We start from the raw sequence: 6857 nt of genomic DNA on the forward strand, positions 1-6857 counted from the left end.
ATTATTATTTTTTCCTCTTCAAAACTCCATCATTAAAATATTTCTTTTTTTTTACCTCTTCAAAACTCCAACATTATTTTTTTTTCTTACCTCTTCAAAACTCCAACATTATTATTATTTTTTTTTTACCTCTTCAAAACTCCAACATTAAAAGATTTCTTTTTTTTTTACATCTTCAAAACTCCAACATTAAAAGATTTCTTTTTTTTACATCTTCAAAACTCCAACATTAAAAGATTTCTTTTTTTTTACCTCTTCAAAACTCCAACATTAAAATATATATATATATTTTTTTACCTCTTCATAACTCCAACATTCTTTTTTTTTTTAACCTCTTCAAAACTCCATCATTAAAAGATTTCTTTTTTTCCCTCTTCAAAACTCCAACATTATTATTATTTTTTTTTTTCCTCTTCAAAACTCCATCATTAAAATATTTCTTTTTTTTCAAGTCTTCAAAACACCAACATTGAAAGATTTCTTATTTTTTACCACTTCAAAACTCCAATGTTAACAGATTTCTTATTTTTTTACCTCTTCAAAACTCCAACGTTAAAAGATTTCTTTTTTTTTTACCTCTTCAAAACTCCAACATTAAAAGATTTCTTTTTTTTTTACATCTTCAAAACTCCAACATTAAAAGATTTCTTTTTTTTTACATCTTCAAAACTCCAACATTAAAAGATTTCTTTTTTTTTACCTCTTCAAAACTCCAACATTAAAATATATATATATATATTTTTTTACCTCTTCAAAACTCCAACATTATTCTTTTTTTTTTGTTTACCTCTTCAAAACTCCAACGTTAATTTTTTTTTTTACCTCTTCAAAACTCCAACTTTAAAAGATTTCTTTTTTTTTTCATTTTCAAAACTCCAACATTAATATTTTCTTAATTTTTTTTTACATCTTCAAAACTCCAACATTAAAAGATTTATTTTTTTCTCTTCAAAACTCCAACATTATTATTATTATTTTTTTACCTCTTCAAAACTCCAACATTCTTTTTTTTTTTTTACCTCTTCAAAACTCCATCATTAAAAGATTTATTTTTTTCCCTCTTCAAAACTCCAACATTATTATTATTATTATTTTTTTTTTCCTCTTCAAAACTCCAACATTAAAAGATTTCTTTTTTTTTACATCTTCAAAACTCCAACATTAAAAGATTTCTTTTTTTTTTACATCTTCAAAACTCCAACATTAAAAGATTTCTTTTTTTTTACCTCTTCAAAACTCCAACATTAAAAGATTTCTTTTTTTTTACATCTTCAAAACTCCAACATTAAAAGATTTCTTTTTTTTTTTCTCTTCAAAACTCCAACATTATTATTATTATTTTTTTACCTCTTCAAAACTCCAACATTCTTTTTTTTTTTTTAACCTCTTCAAAACTCCATCATTAAAAGATTTATTTTTTTCCCTCTTCAAAACTCCAACATTATTATTATTATTATTTTTTTTCCTCTTCAAAACTCCATCATTAAAATATTTCTTTTTTTTTACCTCTTCAAAACTCCAACATTATTTTTTTTTCTTACCTCTTCAAAACTCCAACATTATTATTTTTTTTTTTTTACCTCTTCAAAACTCCAACATTAAAAGATTTCTTTTTTTTTTACATCTTCAAAACTCCAACATTAAAAGATTTCTTTTTTTTACATCTTCAAAACTCCAACATTAAAAGATTTCTTTTTTTTTACCTCTTCAAAACTCCAACATTAAAAGATTTCTTTTTTTCTCTTCAAAACTCCAACATTATTATTATTATTTTTTTACCTCTTCAAAACTCCAACATTCTTTTTTTTTTTTTAACCTCTTCAAAGCTCCATCATTAAAAGATTTATTTTTTTCCCTCTTCAAAACTCCAACATTATTATTATTATTTTTTTTCCTCTTCAAAACTCCATCATTAAAATATTTCTTTTTTTTCAAGTCTTCAAAACACCAACATTGAAAGATTTCTTATTTTTTACCACATCAAAACTCCAACATTAACAGATTTCTTATTTTTTTACCTCTTCAAAACTCCAACGTTAAAAGATTTCTTTTTTTTTTTACCTCTTCAAAACTCCAACATTAAAAGATTTCTTTTTTTTTTTACATCTTCAAAACTCCAACATTAAAAGATTTTTTTTTTTTACATCTTCAAAACTCCAACATTAAAAGATTTCTTTTTTTTTACCTCTTCAAAACTCCAACATTAAAATATATATATATATTCTTTTACCTCTTCAAAACTCCAACATTATTCTTTTTTTTTGTTTACCTCTTCAAAACTCCAACGTAAATTTTTTTTTTTACCTCTTCAAAACTCCAACATTAAAAGATTTCTTTTTTTTTCATTTTCAAAACTCCAACATTAATATTTTCTTAATTTTTTTTTACCTCTTCAAAACTCCAACATAAAAAGATTTCTTTTTTTCTCTTCAAAACTCCAACATTATTATTATTATTTTTTTACCTCTTCAAAACTCCAACATTCTTTTTTTTTTTTACCTCTTCAAAACTCCATCATTAAAAGATTTATTTTTTTCTCTCTTCAAAACTCCAACATTATTATTATTATTATTTTTTCCTCTTCAAAACTCCATCATTAAAATATTTCTTTTTTTTTACCTCTTCAAAACTCCAACATTATTTTTTTTTCTTACCTCTTCAAAACTCCAACATTATTATTATTTTTTTTTTACCTCTTCAAAACTCCAACATTAAAAGATTTCTTTTTTTTTTACATCTTCAAAACTCCAACATTAAAAGATTTCTTTTTTTTACATCTTCAAAACTCCAACATTAAAAGATTTCTTTTTTTTTACCTCTTCAAAACTCCAACATTAAAATATATATATATATTTTTTTACCTCTTCATAACTCCAACATTCTTTTTTTTTTTAACCTCTTCAAAACTCCATCATTAAAAGATTTCTTTTTTTCCCTCTTCAAAACTCCAACATTATTATTATTTTTTTTTTCCTCTTCAAAACTCCATCATTAAAATATTTCTTTTTTTTCAAGTCTTCAAAACACCAACATTGAAAGATTTCTTATTTTTTACCACTTCAAAACTCCAATGTTAACAGATTTCTTATTTTTTTACCTCTTCAAAACTCCAACGTTAAAAGATTTCTTTTTTTTTTACCTCTTCAAAACTCCAACATTAAAAGATTTCTTTTTTTTACATCTTCAAAACTCCAACATTAAAAGATTTCTTTTTTTTTACATCTTCAAAACTCCAACATTAAAAGATTTCTTTTTTTTTACCTCTTCAAAACTCCAACATTAAAATATATATATATATATTTTTTTACCTCTTCAAAACTCCAACATTATTCTTTTTTTTTTGTTTACCTCTTCAAAACTCCAACGTTAATTTTTTTTTTTACCTCTTCAAAACTCCAACTTTAAAAGATTTCTTTTTTTTTTCATTTTCAAAACTCCAACATTAATATTTTCTTAATTTTTTTTTACATCTTCAAAACTCCAACATTAAAAGATTTATTTTTTTCTCTTCAAAACTCCAACATTATTATTATTATTTTTTTACCTCTTCAAAACTCCAACATTCTTTTTTTTTTTTTACCTCTTCAAAACTCCATCATTAAAAGATTTATTTTTTTCCCTCTTCAAAACTCCAACATTATTATTATTATTATTTTTTTTTTCCTCTTCAAAACTCCAACATTAAAAGATTTCTTTTTTTTTACATCTTCAAAACTCCAACATTAAAAGATTTCTTTTTTTTTTACATCTTCAAAACTCCAACATTAAAAGATTTCTTTTTTTTTACCTCTTCAAAACTCCAACATTAAAAGATTTCTTTTTTTTTACATCTTCAAAACTCCAACATTAAAAGATTTCTTTTTTTTTTTCTCTTCAAAACTCCAACATTATTATTATTATTTTTTTACCTCTTCAAAACTCCAACATTCTTTTTTTTTTTTTAACCTCTTCAAAACTCCATCATTAAAAGATTTATTTTTTTCCCTCTTCAAAACTCCAACATTATTATTATTATTTTTTTTTTTCCTCTTCAAAACTCCATCATTAAAATATTTCTTTTTTTTTTCAAGTCTTCAAAACACCAACATTGAAAGATTTCTTATTTTTTACCACATCAAAACTCCAACATTAACAGATTTCTTATTTTTTTACCTCTTCAAAACTCCAACGTTAAAAGATTATTATTTTTTTTACCTCTTCAAAACTCCAACATTAAAAGATTTCTTTTTTTTTACATCTTCAAAACTCCAACATTAAAAGATTTCTTTTTTTTACATCTTCAAAACTCCAACATTAAAAGATTTCTTTTTTTTTACCTCTTCAAAACTCCAACATTAAAATATTTCTTTTTTTTTACCTCTTCAAAACTCCAACATTAAAATATATATATATATTCTTTTACCTCTTCAAAACTCCAACATTATTCTTTTTTTTTTGTTTACCTCTTCAAAGCTCCAACGTTAATTTTTTTTTTTACCTCTTCAAAACTCCAACATTAAAAGATTTCTTTTTTTTTTCATTTTCAAAACTCCAACATTAATATTTTCTTAATTTTTTTTTACCTCTTCAAAACTCCAACATTATTTTTTTTTCTTACCTCTTCAAAACTCCAACATTATTATTTTATTTTTTTTACCTCTTCAAAACTCCAACATTAAAAGATTTCTTTTTTTTTTACATCTTCAAAACTCCAACATTAAAAGATTTCTTTTTTTTTACATCTTCAAAACTCCAACATTAAAAGATTTCTTTTTTTTTACCTCTTCAAAACTCCAACATTAAAATATATATATATATTTTTTTACCTCTTCAAAACTCCAACATTCTTTTTTTTTTTTTAACCTCTTCAAAACTCCATCATTAAAAGATTTCTTTTTTTCCCTCTTCAAAACTCCAACATTATTATTATTATTTTTTTTTTTTCCTCTCCAAAACTCCATCATTAAAATATTTCTTTTTTTTCAAGTCTTCAAAACACCAACATTGAAAGATTTCTTATTTTTTACCACTTCAAAACTCCAATGTTAACAGATTTCTTATTTTTTTACCTCTTCAAAACTCCAACGTTAAAAGATTTCTTTTTTTTTTACCTCTTCAAAACTCCAACATTAAAAGATTTCTTTTTTTTTTTTACATCTTCAAAACTCCAACATTAAAAGATTTCTTTCTTTTTACATCTTCAAAACCCCAACATTAAAAGATTTCTTTTTTTTACCTCTTCAAAACTCCAACATTAAAATATATATATATATTTTTTTACCTCTTCAAAACTCCAACATTAAAAGATTTATTTTTTTCTCTTCAAAACTCCAACATTATTATTATTATTTTTTTACCTATTCAAAACTCCAACATTCTTTTTTTTTTTTTTACCTCTTCAAAACTCCAACATTAAAAGATTTATTTTTTTCCCTCTTCAAAACTCCAACATTATTATTATTATTATTTTTTTTTTTTCCTCTTCAAAACTCCATCATTAAAATATTTCTTTTTTTTTACCTCTTCAAAACTCCAACATTATTTTTTTTTCTTACCTCTTCAAAACTCCAACATTATTATTTTATTTTTTTTACCTCTTCAAAACTCCAACATTAAAAGATTTCTTTTTTTTTTACATCTTCAAAACTCCAACATTAAAAGATTTATTTTTTTTTACATCTTCAAAACTCCAACATTAAAAGATTTCTTTTTTTTTACCTGTTCAAAACTCCAACATTAAAATATATATATATATTTTTTTACCTCTTCAAAACTCCAACATTAATTTTTTTTTTTTAACTCTTCAAAACTCCAACATTAAAAGATTTCTTTTTTTTTTCATTTTCAAAACTCCAACATTAATATTTTCTTAATTTTTTTTTACCTCTTCAAAACTCCAACATTAAAAGATTTCTTTTTTTCTCTTCAAAACTCCAACATTATTATTATTATTTGTTTACCTCTTCAAAACTCCAACATTCTTTTTTTTTTTTTTTACCTCTTCAAAACTCCATCATTAAAAGATTTATTTTTTTTACCTCTTCAAAACTCCAGCATTATTTTTTTTTTCCTCTTCAAAACTCCATCATTAAAAGATTTATTTTTTTCCCTCATCAAAACTCCAACATTATTATTATTATTATAATTTTTTTTTCCTCTTCAAAACTCCATAATTAAAATATTTCTTTTTTTTTACCTCTTCAAAACTCCAACATTAATTTTTTTTTATTATTATTTTTTTTTACCTCTTCAAAACTCCAACATTATTTTTTTTTCTTACCTCTTCAAAACTCCAACATTATTATTTTATTTTTTTTACCTCTTCAAAACTCCAACATTAAAAGATTTCTTTTTTTTTTACATCTTCAAAACTCCAACATTAAAAGATTTCTTTTTTTTTACATCTTCAAAACTCCAACATTAAAAGATTTCTTTTTTTTTACCTCTTCAAAACTCCAACATTAAAATATATATATATTTTTTTTTACCTCTTCAAAACTCCAATATTATTATTTTTTTTTGTTTACCTCTTCAAAACTCCAACATTAATTTTTTTTTTAACTCTTCAAAACTCCAACATTAAAAGATTTCTTTTTTTTTTCATTTTCAAAACTCCAACATTAATATTTTCTTTATTTTTTTTTACCTCTTCAAAACTCCAACATTAAAAGATTTCTTTTTTTACTTTTCAAAACTCCAACATTATTATTATTATTTTTTCCCTCTTCAAAACTCCAACATTCTTTTTTTTTTTTTTTACCTCTTCAAAACTCCATCATTAAAAGATTTTTTTTTTTCCCTCTCCAAAACTCCAAAATTATTATTATTTTATTTTATTTTTTTTCCTCTTCAAAACTCCATCATTAAAATATATCTTT

This window comes from Callionymus lyra, chromosome 1, assembly GCF_982586985.1.
Source record: "Callionymus lyra chromosome 1, fCalLyr1.hap1.1, whole genome shotgun sequence".
Lineage (NCBI taxonomy): Eukaryota > Metazoa > Chordata > Actinopteri > Syngnathiformes > Callionymidae > Callionymus > Callionymus lyra.